A 20,549-nucleotide genomic window follows, 5' to 3' on the forward strand; every position below is an offset into this window, starting at 1 on the left:
TCACTGCTTCCTAGGCCTTAAGGAGAACATGGGTTTGGTTTGGTTTGTAAAATGAGCACTAAATATTCATCTTTGGGAGCCACAAGTCCAACCCCTACCTCCATGTGCCCCATGGCTATTTTAGGATGCCTGGCAAGGGCCATCAACCTCAATCCCATTGAGTTTCTTGGCATTCATATTTTATATAGCAACCAATTTCATTATGTTCATGTAGATTTATTATAGGTAAGCATGAGAAAATGTCTTTGATCTCCTAAAGTCTAGACATTGTATTTATTTTTGTTGTTATATATGGGTATTTTATGCATGGGTCATATTATACTATTTTACTGGTATTCTATTGCAGAATAGTGTTACATCATCTTCATGAATCAAGTAACACAATAAGATTATTATCTTCGCAAATTATTTGTTTTTCAAATCATGCAACCCCTTATTGGGATAATCAGGTTTTTTCTCAACTGTCTCCATTTACCATTTACTAAATGAGGCTAAGTTATTACAAATGTAATGATAAATTGTGGGACCAATAACAAGATCAGATTTATATTTACCTCATGGTGAATATTTTAGACTGTGTCACTATGGGGTCTTGGATAGATGGTAAATAAGGGGTGTTTCACAATCCTCACCAAGGTTCAAATCCCCTAGGGACACATTTTTCTCCTCTAGGGCCATCTTACCTGTGCAAGTGGGTTGTCTTAAGTGGTTGGTGCTCTGTTCAAGTCTTAGTTGACTTTGGAACAAAAAATAATCCTCAGCCATGACTTCTCAGCTGAAGGGATATTTTTTGAGTGATGTAATCTGATTACATTGCATTGTGATATTCTCATATTGGGAAAGGGCATGTTTGTTGCATAGTGATAATGGGAAGTATCTTGCCAAAATAATTTATTTGACAAACATTCTAGCTTGCTTTGGTGCTGTGGTTGTCATAAGTTCACCTACAAACTAAAATAAGATTTTATATGAAATGACTTAGGCCCTTTATATTGGATATTAGTGGCCCTTAGGAAATATTTTCGGTGAATGGACCAACACGTGGGTAATATTGGATATCCAACCTTTCTTCACAAACCCAAATGATATTATATTTGTTAAGCCATTTTGAAATTTGGCCCTTTTCAATGTTACAAGCCCCCCTACTATTGAAATTGAACAAAACTCACACTAATTTAGGACAATATCTTACTGACATGAAAACATTCTTTTTGAAATGCACTGCTTGGAGTATGGCTACACCACCCTTTTCTTCATTGATTCTAGCTCATGTGACTCCAAGCATTGTCGTCATGTTAAAATTGAGTTTAACTTCTCACAAGCTTAGGATATGTAAAGAGTGATTGTTTGTTGAGTCATTTTGACCATTAGTCAGGATTGTGGTAAGTTGCTAACCTTGTACATATATGATTTGTTCACACTTTATGCCTTTCTTCCCATTATGGAAGACACAGATGTTGAGTGGGTTATTAACTTATTTTTGATGTTTCAAAAATAGTGTACAACAATAAATCAACAAGGATTTGAAAAATAAGGAAAAAAAGGGGAAAAATGGCAAAATTTGCAAAAACTAAGAAATTATGTTTTTTTGAATCACCAATTTGGATAACACTGGTTATTATCAGGACTTACTTTTTTTTATTTAGGGTAAAAATCCTTTGACATGTCATAATTTCATGTCTATGCTAAAAATTTATCTCTATGAGAGAAAAATAGATTTTCTCCTCTCAATAAGAGTGGAGGATGAGGTCTTCACCATCACATTATGGATTATTTTGTTTGTTTGATGTGTCTGATGCCTAGTTTTAAAAATCAGTCTAGTTGAACTGAAAATTGGTCAAACCAGCTGGTTAGCTCCCTGAGATATCAAACTGGCCTAACAAATCTGATTAGTTGGTTGGTTAGGACCAATAGGGTACCAAATCGACCGGTTCGGCCAATTTGGTACTTGACCAACCGATTTTTGTAAAAAACCGACCGGTTAGAAAGCCACATGGTTGGGCATGTTGATGGGACTCCTAGGTGGTTTTTGGAGGTGCTTTTTAGCAAACCATGGTAGGTTCCCTTCTAAATATGCCCCCCTAAGCTTATAAAAGAATGCCTAAGCTCCTATTTGCCTCACACATTTGATTTCTAGATTTTGTGTGCATATGAGAGCTTGGATAGTTTTGCACCAACATTGAGTTTTGGAGCAACAACAACAATTTTGGAGGTTCTTTGTCATCATAGAGATACTTTGCAGTTTTCTAGTGGAGTTGAGGGTGTTTATCCGAGTGCAGATCTGATATTTGAACAAAGAGTTGAAGGAAGTGAACCAACAAGACCAAACATGGGACATGGTGACTCGTGAGGGAAGCAATAGTCATGCAACTTGATGAACTTGTGCTTCTAGTTTTGCTAGGCATAGTGTTGTTTCTCATGCTACTACTAGTATTGCTATTGAGGCTGGAGAGGAGTTTGAGGAGTCTCTGAGGAAATGCACTCCAACCCTTAGTGTCTTGCACAAATATTTTCCATTCTTATTTTTGAGTTTTTATCAATTTGAGAAAAATGAAGTTTGTTGGGAGAAATTTCTATTGAAAAAGTAGCTATGGTTGGAATACTCTTTATATACTTGGCTTGAATTACTAGTTTTCTTGTCACCTGAAAATGCATCCACTGCTTACTAGTGCAAAGTAATTAGGGTTAATTTATGGCCAGCAAATGGGATTACAACTTGTTGAGTATAATTCAGGAAGACAGGCAGAGAGACCCAATTTGGATGGAGGAGAGTAGGTGGTCGCAACCTTTCCAGCTTTGGAAGAACAAATATTTAATGGAGTCCATATCTTCTCTTTGGAAGTGGAAGTGCGTTTTCTCTGTACTACTATTTCTCCTGCTACTCTGCCTAAATTTTGTAGCAATAGATCTAGCCATTAAAGGTTCTTGCTACTTGCCTTTTCCTATTTTTTCCACTTCATGCACCTCATGTCATCCCATGGAATGCCTGGGAATGGATACTAGTCCACCTAATCACACGATAATGATAGATATTTGTTTTTCTTTTTTGTTTTCGAGTAAACGGGTGTTGAACAAGGGTTTGCAACAATTGTGTCGAACAGGGTGATGACCTCAGAGGCAAACCACATGATGAAAGTATCCACCTTAAGGCAAACCAAGTCTCCAAAAATGAGGATGGCTATTCGGGTCAATTTTTTCTAGAAATTGTCAAATGGTATGTTGCATACCACACACCACTCACCACACAAAAAACACATCCTCCGTTATGGTAACCACCAAGCTTAATGGATTCTTTAGCACACAACATCACAATTTCCAAAATCAAACAAATCTGCCTGTAGACTAACCTAATAACCTATCTTGTTCACACCAGCCTCAATGTTAAACAAACACCAAATTGGGCTAGTTTTTGAACTCTAACCCTAGCAGGCCCGAATTTTGGCCCTAGTCATAACACTTGGTTTATTTTAGCCATGACCTGGGATTGCCTCATTCTGTAAACTCAATTTATGTATATATGTACATATTCTCCAAATCTATGTTTTAAATTTCCTCTCTAACTTTTTTTTTCTCAAATTTGGTCACAGATTGCAAAGGGTATCCCTTCCTCCCTCTTTCTCTTACACACCCCACAAGCACAAACACAGACACTCGTGCTTGCATAAACAAAGATATCATAAGACAAGTATTGATCATGCAAAACCAAATGAATCATGTGAAAAGCAAGTGAAATTGGTTTCTTATCATGTCCATTTGTATGAGTACAACTAGAACATGGATAAGGCTTAAAACATAAGCAAACTGGAGAACCCCGTGCAGGGGTTAAATTTGATGCCCATTTACACGTTTTTAATTTTTTTAGCCATCAAATATAGTCTGTTTTAAAATAAACCCATCATTGGTAACTTTCAAATAATTTTGAAAAGTGTCATAATGACGGGCATATAGGAAAATCAGAAGTTTGAAATTATATATATATATATATATATATATATATATATATATATATATATATATATATATATATATATATATATATTTGTTCATGAGTAGCGACCACCATTATTTTACTTCCAAAATCAATAAATGTATTCAAGGTTGGTCACTCCCTTTTGTGTTTGGTACCCACCATTTCAGAAATCCTAACAAATTAATTTAAAAACATGTAGTCATGATATGGCCTCGCCTCCAAGAACAAGGATGCCATTGCTTTCTCTCCATGGAGACCACAGGTGTCCAGGCTCACATGATCTCCATAGCAAGAAAATACAACCATATAGAATTAGTAATAATCTAGGCCTCTGGACTTGCACATTTGTCACACTTGGAAGGCATAGCAGGAGCTCATACTATCATTACCGTTTAACTGCACGCAAATATCTATAAGATATACCATAACAAAATACTTACAACAACCATGGGGTTCCAACTTCCCAGTATAAGATATGGTAGATGGGATAAGATTTTGGGGCTCATGGGTTCATGCATTTTTTTCAGCATTGGTATATCTTTTTCATTGTTTTGAGCACATTACTATTGATGGCAATGTATTGTGTTGTAGTACTCGATGACAGTGGAGTTGCCCATGCGAAGTAGGAAGAGGAGAATCTCATGAACAAAGATGTATGGTGAGGTGAGGAATGTGGGTAGCATGTGTTTGTATACTCAATTAGTTGTACGTGTTGGATATGATGATTACTTGGGGGTGGTTTTATTGTTATGAGAATGGGAACAGAGCACATAAAATTTAAGGAAGAAGAAAATTCATCTGAGGATTCCGTGAGGAGCTTCAGGTTGCAAGTGCCTTCCAGGACTATGGAGGAATCATGGGGAGAACGAGAACTGGTCTCAATACCACCCATGCCCATGGGTGCCATGCCCCCTTTCACCCCTAGTGCTCATTCTCCCCACCACCATATTTCTACCAATTCTCCTTCTCATGTTGTTACCCCTAGGTAGAGATCCCCCAAATATTCTCAGACACCTACTAACACTTTCCCTCCTTCATCCTTAGTGTCTCCTTCCATTCCCAGGTCCCCTCATCTCAACACTCCTAGGACTCCAAGGACACCATGGACTCCTTCCCTTATCTCTCCTAGGTTTCTAAGCCACATTGGGACTCCCAAGAGAAGGGTTTTGACCAATATGAAGACCTATCTAGAGGAGGTTGGGCACCTCACCAAACTTAATCCTCAAGATGTGTGGCTTCCCATCATAGACTCCAGGAATGGGAACGCTTACTATGCAACATTTCAAAATATCAATGTAGGGATTAGGTTTCAGGCCTTAATTCCACCAATGGATTTTACCTTCTTGGGATGGTTTGCAGGATGTTCTTGATTTCTCTGTTTTTTTTCTTTCATGTTTCAATGTTTTGTTTTACAAAATTGATTTTTAGATCCATCAAAATATGATATAATTTTATATCACATGGATGTATTTTGTAAAATAATTTGAAGTGATTTTAGATTCATATTGACCCTAATCTGTTATACTTAAAAAATGATCAAATTCCTCAGGTTAGCAATCTCAAAGTTTTCACACCCACTTGGTGTGATTAAATCATATTGATACTGCTATATCTACCTAGGCTGTAGAATGTGCCTATGTAGAATGTGTTAGTTCAAAGGAATGTAATGGATAAATGCATGGGTTTCCTCTGTAGAATGTGTCTCAGTCCAATGGAGTGCAATGGATAAAAATGTGGGTTGTTGTGAGTTTGTTTCTTCTGCAACCATTGTTTTCATTTGCATTTTCTTTTTTCTTTGATATTTGTACTGTGACATTCGTTGATAATTGTACTATGACTTAGAACTAATTTCTATTAGTTTTACATTTAAATAGATCTATCTAAACTCCATAATTCTAGATATGTTCAAATAAATATTGTATTTTTAAAAATAACAATTTTTATGTTTTTGCACCCACTTGATGGAGTTAAATAGTCATTTAAGCTATTGGGATTCAAAATCATTGATATTACTACCTCTGCCTTGGCTTTAGAATGTTCCTTTAAGAGCTATGAATATAGAAGTGTGTTGGTGTGGGTTTATTCCTTCTGCAACATTGTTGTGATTTGTACTTTATTTCCCAAATTCCAGATCTATTCAAATAAATATTAAATTCCTAAAAGTGACAATTTTTATGTTTTGAATTCTTAAAGGTAACATTTTTTTATTTTTTGCACCCACTTGATGGAGTTAAATAGTCCTTTAACCTGTTGGGATTCAGAATCACTGATATTACTACCTCTACCTTGGTTTTAGAATGTACCTCTCAGAGTTATGAATACAAAAGTGTTTTGTTGTAGGTTTATTCCTTCTGCAACTTTGTTGTGATATGTACTTTCTTGTCCATGAATATAAACAAGATTTTGGGAATAATATGTCTGACCATAGCATACTCGTGGCAAATATACACTTTATGGGTTCTTATCATGTTTCTTGAAGATGTTCCCGAGAAATGCTACAACAAATATGTGGAGCTTGCACAAGTTGTATTTGGTAACAATAATAGATACCTTTTGCAATTGCAATCTTGATATCTAGGTTGATTTATTACTAAGCTTAAGCTACATGTCTATTTTAGTTGGATATCAAAATGTGGATTTCTATCTCTAATGCAAAGTCCATACAATCTTCAGTTTTAGGTATAAACATCTGAGTTTAGATATATTTGTTGTAGACCTAATAGCTTCAAGTATATATTAATGTTGGATATAATAATCCTAGATGGAAGGAATGTATGGATGCAAATTTGTCTTTAAACATTTTAGGGGAGAGGCTTGGTGTATGGTTGACTCTGTTTCCAACTATTTATCTATCAGTCAAGATGGAAACTGCCCTGATATTGATTGGTGGAGAGACAATGAAGTTGTTTTTTCAAATAGTTTGTGGCCCAACTTGTGGATCCAATCCAATTACTATAGTGGAATGATATTTTGTTTTCGTGTCCACTTACTACATTGGAATCATATTTGGTTTTCGTATCCCTTTGCATTATTTTGTCCTAGCTGCCTAATCTTAACTCCATTGCAAGAATCTACATTATAGGTGCTACATCTGCAATTACCTAATACACTATGGTCTGGGATTTGTCCTCAAGAAAACCTAGACATTTGGGCATATCTTCTGAAAACCTAAAGTCCAATATGGATACTACAACAATAGAATTATTTATTTTCCTTGAAGGGTCACAATATTTCTCTGGAAATACAGGTATTGTGCTTTTGTAGCAACATATACTTGTGTTTCCTTATGATTTCTTATCTTTGTCTATATTGTCTAGATAAGGTTACATGTTGATATCCTACCTTATCAATGATCTTTCTTTCCTGTGAGCTTGACTAGGAAGTTGTATCTAAGAATGCAGGCTACTTATATGCCATCTAGTCTCAAGCATCCTGCCTCTATACCAATGTGGATAGGAGAAAATGTTGCTTATTTACTTGTGGCCATGTGCTTTTTCCCCATTGCAATTTGAGGTTATTGGGCTTATGGAGATTTTGTAAGTATCAATCACTTTCCTTCTCAAACTTGTATTTGAGTAAAATCATAAATTCTCTGACTTTCTATATCTTATTTATCTATTTTATGGCAGTAAATCTCATGCTACTAATTTATTTCTTCGTAGGTTTTTATGCCAAGTTGCCAAGAATATATTTTTCCTTTGGTGCCTTAGGAATCTGCATCATTCAAATTTTTTTTTAATTGGATGGTCTCATAATATTCTCATTCATATCATTGTTCACAAACAACACAGGCTTTCACCATTATGAAGTATCCTGAACTTTCTTTAACTAATATCATTTTGGAATTATACATTTGTTACTTGATGGATCCTCTTCTATAACCATATTTAACTTGTATGTAGTTTGCACTTCTTGTGAGATGAACAACAAAAATACAACCATGTTCAAGAAAACCATGTTTGAAGTTGTTTCCTTGGTAATTGAGGAATTTGGTTCACTTAACCTAGGTGCAGTTTAGGTTGAGGATTCTTGCATTGATATTGTGGTCAATAGTTGATGAATACACCTGCTTTATCAAACTAGACACATAAGATTCCTATGATATGACTCCATTATATGTGCATATCCTCTGCTTGACAATGTTACTTCTATAGTTTTTTTGGGAATATTACTGTCATAGGTCTCTCTGTCATGTGATTTAATTTTTTATTTATTTTTTTACTGTAATAGTGTCCTAAAGAATTGTATCCCAATGCCTCCCTTTTTTTATTTTAGCTGTAACGCAATCTTTTTCATTTGTATTAGTGGTTAGTTTGTTCTAATCTTTATGAGTTTTCCATTTAACTTAGACCAACAAATGTAGGTTGTTCTAATCTTTATGAGTTTTCTATTTAACTTAGAATAGCTTTGAAGCAGGTTACACCAACTAGACCAATAAGCCATGCCCTCGTTGGGTTCGTGCTAGATTTTGTGTCTTTTATGGCTTCATTTCTCTCTTCATTGCGGTTGCACTTCCCTTTCTGTCTAGCCTTGCAGGTCTGTTAGGAGGTTTGAATCTGCCAGTGACTTTTGCATACCTTTGTTTTTATGTGGGTTTGTATTAAGAAATTTTTAAAAGAGCTAACAAATTTTTAAAATATGGGTGTCTTGGGGTTCTTGATGATGCTATACAGGGTAAAATTAAATATTACAAGTCATGTGAAGGGAAGTTTAAATATAAAATCGTCATAAAAAAATTCAGTGATGGGCAGGTTGGGCCGTAAAATTTAACCCTTGACCTTGTGCATTGTGAAAAAACCATGATGATAGGGAATTTTCAAAGTGTCAGAATATTACTTGGAACAATTATTCCAACCCATGATGTCCTATTAGACTACCTTCCAACCTTTGATACTTTGTCCTATGCTTGTAGGATTTTATGATTATGATCAACACTATTGCAAAACCCTGTAATATGTTTCATTCAAAATGATTTTCCCTTTTTCACCTATATAAATACTGAAGAATTTGTCTTTTGCATTGGTGCTATACCTATCAAAATGGTAGGTCAAAGGAGATGTTCCCTAGAATCTTCTGAACTTTATTGAATAGTCTCCTCTCTATTTCCATCCTTACCTTTGTCTTTGGTCTCTTCTCTAGCAACATCTGCATTTGGAATTTCTGTTTTGACATCATTGCCTTCTTGATTGGTTGCATTAGATGAATGATTCTTCAACACAGTTTCAATATCAAGAGAAGAAGCTCTAGCAAGCTTAAACCTCTCAACAACAACATCCAGGTCATCTTTCCCTGTTGGATCTTCCAATATGAACTCCACTTGTGAGCGTTCAGAAAGCATGTTTCTCCAAAATGGATGGATCTAAGATCTCGTTACAGTAGCTTGTTCTGTTGATTCAGTAGTGGATGTTGCTATCTCCTCAGTAGAGTCTCCATCAAACCCAACTAGTTTCTTTTTTATTTTCAGGATTTCATCCTTCTTGGTTGCAAATGGATCTTTTAACTCATTTTGGCACTTCTCTTCTAGCTTCTCCCATGTTTCAGTTGCAATTTGCATATTCTCTTATGCACTATTGAAAAGCTGGATAGTTTTTGAAGAATCCCATGTACCAAGATCAACCTTTCTCACCAAATCAAGAGACCATCAAACTTTTCAGTTTAAAAATATTGCTAACCCAGTGCAAGCAATCCCTCATAGAAGTCAAGTTTTATCCTCAAAGCTTCCTCATACTTTTGTCTAGCTTGGGAGTATTGATCCTGGACCTAGTCATATGTAGTCTGAAGTTGTGCCATAACTAGTTCCTTTGAAGGATTTTCATCCAAAGGAATCTGCTTCCTAGCTGCACACATATGGACATTGCCCCAATTGAAGAATGACAAAGCTGCCACCTCCTGGAACTTGCATGCTGCCATCTCAAAGAGGCATTGGGCTTCTTCACTGGTCACAGTTTCCTCCAATGCCTCAGAGCATAACTCCATTCCTAGCTCATGCAAATCCAAGTGAGCATCTGGATCAATGCCTACATGTGTGCAAAACAACTGAGAAAATTCAAATAGCCAGTCATCAATTTCAACTTCTTTTCCTTCAAGCTCATCCCCATTTTTGTCTTTACAAGTTTCCTCCAAGGATACCTACTTATTAGGTTCTTTTCTCAGGTCTTCTACTATGCTACCATTTCTTTCTCCCGATGAACCAGAAGCATTCTCCTCTACTTTAACATCCTCTTCTTGAACTCCATCTACTAGAGGTTCCTCCTCTTCTTCAATCAATGGCTCCTGCTCAGGATTCACCTCGACCACATACAACCTCAAAGGATCATTTGAAAAAATTTGATTAGAAATGCTTTCTTTGTCGTTCAAACCCCCATTTGTAGAGGAGTCTGTGTTTGAGTCCCTATCCTTTTCTACTCAGTAAGATGAGCTACAACAAATTTTACCAATCTAAGCTCTTCTGTAGTTGTAATAGTCACAATATCCCCATCCAAATCCTTGTATTTTATTAAAACTACCTTGGATGAGGAGAACCGTTTCCTCACTATTTCTCTCAACTCCTTAAATTTGCATTTGTCTGGCATTTGGCTAAGCCTTATATCATGGTAAAAAATACGTTTCAATGGCCTCCATTGAATTTCTACTTGTGTGATTTTCATAGGTTGAGGGGCATGTTTAACCTCGTGACCTTGAGAACCATTAGATTCCATGGATATTACTCTGGAATATGCCCTGGAAGATTCGAAGATCGAGGTATTTTGTGGTGAAGAAGACCCTTTGGAATACATTGGAAAATGAGCTTCTTGCAAAGGGGGCCCATTGGATTGATTACTCAAGTTATCACTAGGAAGCCTCTCCTATTTATTTTTCTTCTTTGGCATAGGTCTAGTAGGTAAACAAGGCCCCATACTGCCAACAGGAGTTCCTTGAACTGCTGATGCCCCCATGACTGCAGGAGAAGTTCCTGAATAGGCAGGCACTATGGGCCTATTTTTCAGGTCTTGTTGAGCATCTTACTTGTTCCCAAGAGAAACACGTAACCTTTTGACAAGTTCCAAGCCATCCTGGTGATTCACATCAACCTGTAGAAGGGCCTGCACATCTTGCATGGCTAATTCTAGCCTGCCCATAGCCTCATATGCCCGTGCCCTTCTAAAAAGAGCCCTGCTGAAATGAGGGTGCACTTCAAGAGCGAGTGTACATTCATTAACAACACTTTCATACTGAACAAGCTTCATCTGCATCAAGCATGCTATTTCATTTTTGTGGAAGATGGCACGGTCCGAGTGATTCCTATGATAATATTGAGAGCATTTTCATACTATTCTAAAGCGTCCACATAGTCTCTATTTTGGAATCTCTTGTTGCCTTCCTCTTTGAGCTCATGTGCCCTTTTGAGGAAGAGTGATGGATCAAGATCCACTTTACTTCTAGTGACTACTCCAGATTTCTCAGTAGTAGCAACTGCCCCTATGCCTTTATTTTTCCTCCCCCCAGACTTTCCCATGACAGCTTCCCAACAAAGAGAAAGATATCCCAACCAATAATGTGAACCAGTCTTAGATTATATTTTCTCTCTGTACTGGATAATGCCTCACAGAGCTTTCTTTTTGTGCCCAATAACGTTTTTTCAGTCAAACCCAACTGAGCTAAATTCCTCGACACTTCACAATCTCCCAAGATATGGATCTATACTTTCATTCCATCACTAGATACTTTTATGAACTACTATTTCCTCCTTAGACTAGTTTCAACTGGGACAATGGAGACCCTGTCCAAACTTCTAACTAGTTTCAACCATCAATTTCCTCTCTAACCTATCCACTATTGAGCGAAATCCAATCTTGGCAAACTTACAAATCTTAATGCTAATGTGCATGCCATTCTAAATTACAGATACAAACTATACATAAAAGTTGCAACTAATCAAGTTTGAATTTTGATCATGACCCATGATTGAATGCAAATGAATCCAAATCTGTTGGAGTTGTAAGTCATCTTGAACTAAGATGTAATGCCATTGGATAATGCATACTGAAATATGATTTTTGTAGAGAAGAGTACCATTCATTTTTGTTAAAAAGCCTCTACATTTCATTCTAACGATGAAAATGTTATTAGGAATTTTCAACTTATTTCCAAGTATAATATTATATTGAAACTGGTAAGATCATCTCTTGCAAAATTTACCATGATAAATGCTAAACATAACCATCTGAAGGTCATCTCAATATGAAGCGGGATAGGAAGGCTTGTACAATTATGCCAAACAAAGATTTGAACAAAATCCAATCCCATTCAATGTCCGTTGGCACCCAAAATTTAAACATGTGGAGATGAGCCTCATTAAACTTACAAAAATAGTTCACACAACCAATATTCTAAAATGATATCATGTTGGCTGTGGTTGAGTGCTACATCACTTTGTATCTTTTTCTTAGGTATTGCACATAATTGGAGTTGCAGACTTTCAAGAGATGGCAAGGTGGTTGGATTCAAAACATCTAGTTAGTTTACTCCCAACAATATACAAAATTCCTTCAAGACATTCGCTATATGTGAAAGGTCTCTCAACTCAGATATTTCAACAAATTGGAGAACATGCCAAAAATTGATATTGTCATTCGTAGTAGAACGCTCATTGCGGTCTAGATTAATGAGCTCTAAATAAGAATATGTTCCAATTCAGAACTAGAGTTAGGCAAAAGTGAAATAGGAGCTTAGAAATGAGAGGGGTGATATTTGGAAGCATAATTCCTTCCCTTGTTAATTTGATTGTTCCTAAAGAGGCCTCAAATGCTACTAAGAGAGCTGAAGCTCTGTACTTTGTATATTTATCTTGTAATAATTTTTCATTTCAGTTTCTTTGTTTTTTTTTATATAATGTTGATTGACACAAGCGTAGAATCAATGAAAGGTCAAATTCACACATTATAAACTGAGTCAATTATTGAATATTTAGCAATAGGAATTTGGAACTATCTGTTGTCAATGAAGTGGTTATTGTGAAGAAAATTAATTACAGTAGAGGAGAGGTATATTGTGGATGTGTGTAAATGATGTTTGTCTTCAGTGTTGAGAAATGTAGCCTGAGAAAGAACATCTTGCATAGGTTTCAGTGTGAACATGTGGGAAATGGTTCAAGACACTTCACTGGTGCCCACCTTGGAAAAGTGGTCATTAATTCCATCTTGTAATTTCACTTGAAAAATAAAAGAAAAGTGAAAGTCTAATATTTTGAAGATTTAGGGATTTAAATGAAATGTCAAACCAACTCCAAGGATGCAAGGAAATGTTGAACTTCCTAATTACACAGTAGTTGAGGCCTATCGAAGGTAGCATGAGGTTTCAACCCAGGTATCCTTTTAATTTATAAGATGCTTTCACAGCTCTGAAAGTTGTTTGTGTTTCAAGATATCTACTTTTGTATATTTGTTTTGGGAGGTAGTTTTGACTAATTTTATCAAATAGAATACATGATTTTGTTCTTGTAAGAATTTCCAATGGTTTGGGTGATGATTTGGATATTTTCTCAAAGCATTTCTCACTACTCAAGTCTATTTCACATTCAGTTTTCAAATTCTCTTCTAGATTTTCTAAAATTGTTGTGGTTGTACTAATAGTGGGAATGTAGACTAGATTGTTAGAAGAGGGTTTGTCACTATGTATGGTATTGTGACATTGCTATATCGATTTAGCTTGAAAACATTTATCATTTGAATTTTTATAAATAGGTAGGTTGCGCTCAGGGTGATAATATTCCTACTCCTTTTATGACATTTAACCAAACTAGATTTCCATCAGAGATTCTTCGAGAGGTAAGATTGTCTACTTTCTCATGCTTTCGATTGCATCTGAGAAATTTGTAGGTTAATTGTGTCTCTTATCTCCTATACTTGAGTTATAGTATTATTTATCTTGGTTTCTGCAATTATTATTAGCAACTCTATTTTTATGTGAGAAACATCCCAGTTACTTGTTAACTGGGATGACAAGTTACAATCCATGATGTGTTTAGTGCCAAAATCACTTGTTTTTTATCCATTGTACTTGTTGCAGGTATGATATTTTCTCTAGAGAGGAGCATATGTTGTAGGTTGTACTGCTATACAACAGAAACATTGCTCCCTGCTCTCCTGCTTGGCCTTCATGTAGTTGGGGCTTGTTTGCTAGGGATCACTATCTGAGGGTGGATTTCAAGTCCCAGGATAGGTTCTTGAATACCAACGTTTTTGGGCCAGCCATATATCTTGTGAATAATCCCAATGATTTTTTCATAGGTTTCTTCAACAAGCAACCATGCACATTGGAAATGCTTCTTCTTTTTTATTGATATGTTTAGTTTTGTGATGTTTTTGGATAGACTGATTGATGGGATTGCATTTAGAGTATGCAGGCTAATTTGTGATACAAAATTTCTGATATTGTTTCAAATGTTGTATTTTTTAGCTAAAAAATGCAGGATTCTCCTCCCCCACTCCAATACAGGCACAATCATGGCCTATTTCTATGCAAAATTAGGACATAGTAGCCATTGCCAAAACAGGTTCTGGGAAAACATTAAGTTATATTTTACCCACATTTACTTATCTTTGACGCCATTGTAACAACAATCAGATGGGCCACAATACTTGTTTTGGCACCAATGTGAGAGCTTTAAACTCAAATATTAGAGGAAGTGATGCCACCCAAAATGTTGGCAAGAATTTTAGACTGCTAACATTGAATCATTTATACATATTTACCTTTCTTGACATTCCACTTTGCACTTTGTTCCCTCTAATTCACTCATAATGGGTGTTTTCACATCTCACACAGATATGACTCTTTCATGCATTCCCGATGCAACCATGTTGCCATAGTTTTGTTACTTTTTTGCGGTGTCTTTATTTAGAATACCACCTTCTGGGCACATCGTGAAGTCCATGTCTTCATACAAACCAACGTATTCCAGTTTGAACTGAGGAAATAAAATATTAATTCATCTTACCTGAGAAATCTTTATATTCGGAGATAATTCCCATACCATATCCATTTCCAAAAAGGAATTATGCCCTCTCCTTTGGAAATCAACACAACCCTTTCAAAATTCACAAAATATGAGGTTCTAAGTCTTTGCACACATTATTGATTTCAAAATTCCAACAACAATTAGAGTTATCAAAACCATCAGCTGAAATGTCCAGTGAGAGCACAAGACGCCACAATTTTAAGAAAATCAATTTAATATTGGAATTGGAAAATGCCAATGCATTCCTATACATATTTTTGCAATGGATCTCAATCCATTCAAAGAATTTTGAACATCAATATCATTCCTAGCATTAAATTATATACAAGGCGATTTTCCCTCCAACACACATCTATTAGATGATCATTTTTTCATATCCATTGCTATGATAAACAAGCATAAAAAGCAAAAGTTATTCAATGCTTGAACCACAACTTCTCCAACACAACTCACAGGGACATTGTACTTCATGATATTCAAGTTCTATAATTAAAACTTTATCGCAGATATCAAGAATCGACTATCCTCTCTAATTCCATCTCACAATTCCAAGAATCATATGTCTAATTGGAACAACATGCAAAGCTAGTTCTGATTCTTCAACTTGTCCTGATGATGAACCACACTAGTTGGTTTGAAATGCATTGACAAATGATAGATCTTGTGACTTACTGTTGTGGGGAAAAATGCCTATGCAGAACGCTCCTATCCACCTAAGGTGTGACAGTGCCTTAGCAACAAATGAGTACAACTACACTGGTTTCTTCCTTTATGAAATGTGAAAGAAGAGAGATCAATAGACTTACCGGTGTCTTCCGTTTGTCCCTCGATCCAATCTCCCTTCTCTTTGGGTGTTCACAGCTACTTGCCTTCTTGCTTATCCAGCTACAACTTCCTGCAAGATCACAAGAGAACAGCTACTTGCGACAAGAGAAGAACACTACACAAAGACAGATGTTCACATTCATAACTAGTTTAGGATTAGAAATAAACCAAATACACTAATACATTTATACATCAAAATACATCAGCATATAGGAGAAACCAAGATAGCTTTATTGATGAATAAAAAGGTTCAGGAAGAGATACAACCTAGAGGGCTCCAATCCAGCATCTCCTTCCCAGCAAATGGAATTCCTATCTTCAGCCCCTTCAAAGCATTAAGCACCCAATGATTCCAGTCTCAAACCAACAACAATTCTTTGCAATAACAAAATTCCAGCCTCTAGATCTCATGGAGGAGAGATCCATATATAGATGTTTGGAGAGAGGATGAGTCAGCTTGAGATCTGACTAGTGTCCTCTCCCTCTATCAGTTCTTGAGTCCACTTGGAGGTTCTTGCTTCCACTTGGAGATTTGGAACCTCTTACTCATCACCAGTCGAATTCCCTGAGGCAAGTGTCATTTTGGAAGCTTCCTGGGTTCTGACACCTTGAGGAATGAGTCTGCCACTTGTCCAATCTCGCTCAGTGCAGGTAGCCAGTGTTGGAGTTGACATTCAGCGCAGGTAGCCAGTGGAGCCATTGACATTCAGTGCAGATGGTCAGTGGAGCAGTTGACATGATCCTGAATTGACTTGTTTTTGAGCAGTTTCAGGTGGAGAACTTTTGTGAATTGTTGTGGTTTGTTAGTCTTGTTCCTCTAGGGGTAGGAACAACATGTTTAGGGACTTTGGATCCCTTAGATTATGGACATTTCATGCTCAATGCTGTAAGGCACAAAAATGTCTATAACAGTTGCCCCCTAAAGTATGAGGCTGTTTATCGGGCGAAATGCTTTATCAGGGGGATCCGAAGTTCATCCAATGCTGGGAGGAGACCTGTAATACAATACAATACAATACATTATTTTCCATACTGCTTTCATGATCTAGCTGAGGCGGGCATTCCCATGCTCAGCTTTATAAATTCATTTTTCTATACATAGAACAGACAATCGTCTGATGATAGACTGATAATTTTGATGAAATTATCATCCTTTGAGTAGGATGATTATCTGCTGCAATGATGTACATGTCAATGTCTTTATCTTTCCTGAATATATATCGCAGCCCGGATGGATGAAACTAGATCCAGGGTCTTCAAACTCGTTCGATCTTCTCTCTAAGTACAAGTCGATCCATGTGAGAATTGTTCTGAAGTCGAACATGGAAAGACATCGCTTGATTACCGGTCAATGATGTAAACCGTTAACAAGCGCGAGAGGAATCACCGATAATGATAATGACCCTCAAGGTACTGCAGTACAATTTACGTGGTGTGAATAAAGGACTTGGCGTCGAACACCACGCAAAATCTTCTGGTCGAAGGCCATTGATGTATACCTGTCGCCGGAAGTGAGAAACTTGCCATTGTGGCATGCAAGCTTCAAAGTACTGAAGGGGTTGTTCCTAGATCAACTTCTTGGATAATGAGCTGATGTCGACAAGAAGTGATCCGTCACAGGAGGGCCTTAATGAATCCCACATCAGTGACACGGAACGGAGCTAATGATTTTAATGGAGGTGAAAAACGATCTGTGACATATGATTCAGGGTGGCGGTCATGAATGGATGAAGGATAATGTATGGCAGTGGATGGGACACGGTTGACTCTTTCTGAACGACTTCTCTTGAACATATGGCGACACTGATGCGATGGATCGGTAGCATTACCCCAAATATGGATGGTATGGCGAGACCATGGATGTGACCGGTGAATGAAACAACCCAACCCGATTGTGGTACGGAGGAAAAGTGTCATGTTCAAGAGCGACTTGCTACCATCAAAGTTTTCTTTAGTTTCTCCCAATTTTTCCCCAGTCATTGCTGACCAGTACCTATTTATTTTTGTCAAGCTTGAGGAGGATAACATATGCTTGTTCTATAACCTACCCTTCGGGCAAGCCTATCGCTATGTTTTAACGAGCCTAGCGATAGTGAAACTCGTTCTTGTCTAAAGACAAGTTTGTCGCTATTTAATGATTTTAACGAGTCTAACGACAAGGATAACTCGGTTCTTTTCATTTTTAGAGAGTCTGAAAAGATACATAAAGTTAACTCCAAAAGTCCTTTTTCGTCATCCAATCCCTTAAGTTCGAAAAAGTATAAAACAATACAGAAGGGATGAGTTTTCGATAGTTTTAACGAGCCGAATAAAAAAAGCGCTCGATCTTTTTGTGCAATAATCCCTCAGGTCCAAAAAGATTAAAATCTAGAGGAGGGATAGCTCTTCCGGTCGCTTTAACGAGCTGGAAGGCCAAAACTCGGCAATCTTTTCATATTTTACGAGTCAGTTGAAAAGAGCTTAAAGAAGACTCGTCTTTTGAGGAACGAGTGATAAACAGGGATAGCAGCTGATTCCAGGTACAGGTTGGAATTTTCCAATCACGCAGTGTCACAAGGATGGCTAGGTGAAATCACTCTTCGCAGTTGTTCCTCAAAATGGGTAAACAATCATATGGAGGTGAACGATCGGCCAATGGAAAAGTGGAGGTGATGGTGCAAACACGACCAAGGCTTTAATGGCTGATAAGGTTACATTCACGGTGGTTATTTACCGGGTAGGTTCATTTTTTATTTTAAAATGAGCTTAAACGCTGGTGGAAACACTTGCTCATTGCTTATGTTTATTTTTTAACGAGCATGAAGTCCGCGTTAAAACTGCTCGGATCTTGCATTTATTTTTTAACGAGCATGAACTTTATGCTAAAACTGCTCGATTTACCCCGTCATATGATAAGAGTGTCTCATTAAGATTCTATTTTTTATGGAGCTTCATCTCACTAAGCTTTGCTCCGGATCCTTTCTTTATGCAGGTTTGGAAACAACTAATCCTACGAGTTTAAAGGGTTAGAGGTCCTAAAAATTTAAAAAATAAATAGTTGCCCCTTGCTTGCACTCCAAAAGGTTTGCATGCCCCCAGGCATAAAGCACGATTTCAAGGTTACCTCTACTTCACTTCCGCCAAAACATTCGTTTTAACGAGAGAGGCTTACCTCTTTCAGGTTACCCAAAGATTGTCTCGTTCACAGAGCAAACAAAACATTTCTTCGGCGATGTCTACCGAAATAGGCAAAGGTGAGCGACGTAGCCCGCCAACTCACATAACTTTGACAAAAGAATCTTATTCTATAAGAACCCTCTTCCTAGACGGACGGGGTACGGACTAGTCATATTCTCCCGCGGAAACCTACCCTATACCCAAAGTTTTCCTGCCGAAGTAGACCAGGACGCATGCCCCCTGGGTTCCAGTCATATCCTCCCGGATTACTCGCGCTCATCAGGAGGACGGACCGTGGGTTGAGACACTTCTTGTGTGAATAGACCATTTAGGGATGGTACATGACTATTTGCGATGCGTGATCCGGGAAATGAAAGTTGGTCCACGAGCTTGACCACTCTTCCTTCGTGCGGAAAACACATTACTCTAAAGAGTGAGGAGACGATGGCCCCCATGCAATATATATAGTCTCGTCCAAGGAGTAGGTTATAATCCAAGGGTCCTTGAACGACCATCACGTTCATTTGAACGGTCTTCCCTTTCAATGTTATGGACGCAATGGGGAGGATCCCTAAAGGTCGACTGGTTCCTTTATCAAAACCTGATAGATTTCTCATTTCAGGTAAAAGCGTTGGCGAACCAAGTGCTTTCCAAGCAATAGAGGAAAGGATACTCACAGATGCCCCTTCATCAATGATAGTGCCAGCCATTACCATTCTGTATATTTGAACGATAATTCTGAATGGTATATTGGCTGGCAACCGGGGTCTGCCTAGTTGGTTCCAGTCGAACGAGACAACTAGGTTGCTTGGTGGTGGGACCGAGTAGACGGCCGGATATCGCTCTGATGAACTTCCTTCCTGCGATAAAGGAATGGTGGCATTGCCCCCTTTTTCATCAGAGTCAGTGTTGATGAAGAGAATTTGGATGGTGTCGTCTTTATTCTCCTCTGTGATGGTATCATTCGAAGATAGAGCCTCTGAAGGTAAAACTGGGTCAACTGCCGTATCAACCTGTTGACTTTCGTCAGGCATGGATCCAGATGGTTCATCTTCAATGACAGGTGCTTCGGCTGACCACCTGGGCGGGTCAGTCGGGTTCTCAACTAGTGAAGGACTTGGCAGGAGTCTTTGATATCCAGGAGGAAGTTGCGCTCGTAAAATCGGGCGATCTTCCAGAACTCTTTTTGCCTCATCTAAGAAGGGACAACGGTGGATGGCATGATCGCCTTCACACAATTTACAGGGAAATCTAGCTCTCCCTCTCTGTCCTGGGGCTTCACTCCCACTAGTTGACGGTGAGCAATCAACATGGCTATCAGAGGTTGATGCTACCGAATTGTGCAAACGGGGAGACCAGTCCCTTAGTATTCGAGGGATACAGGGACAATCTCTGTGGAAGTGGTCTCCCTTGCATATGACGCATGGCGATTTAGGCCTGGTCAGTGCTGTGTGTGGATTTTTGTCAGACGACTCTCATTTGCCCCCAGTCGCCTTTGGCTCCTTCTTCTTCTTTTCTTTCTTCTTCTTCTCCTTCTTCTCCTTAGGAGCTTGGTTTTTGGTTTTACCAGTTCCGTCAAGCGAAGAGGAAGGAGGAGAG

General features: G+C 37.8%; 2 pseudogenes; one reads left to right on the forward strand and one right to left on the reverse strand.

Annotated features, from left to right (window-relative positions):
- Positions 1–4,725: 4,725 nt before the first annotated feature.
- LOC149152704 (lysine histidine transporter-like 8) lies at positions 4,726–8,733 on the forward strand (annotated as a pseudogene).
- Positions 8,734–9,050: 317 nt separating this feature from the next.
- On the reverse strand, positions 9,051–11,465 carry LOC149152705 (protein CLMP1 pseudogene; annotated as a pseudogene).
- Between the last annotated feature and the right edge of the window lie 9,084 nt (positions 11,466–20,549).

The sequence above is a fragment of the Pinus tabuliformis genome, chromosome 9 (assembly GCF_031772625.1).
Source record: "Pinus tabuliformis cultivar Carrire ecotype Pingquan chromosome 9, CPIR1, whole genome shotgun sequence".
NCBI lineage: Eukaryota > Viridiplantae > Streptophyta > Pinopsida > Pinales > Pinaceae > Pinus > Pinus tabuliformis.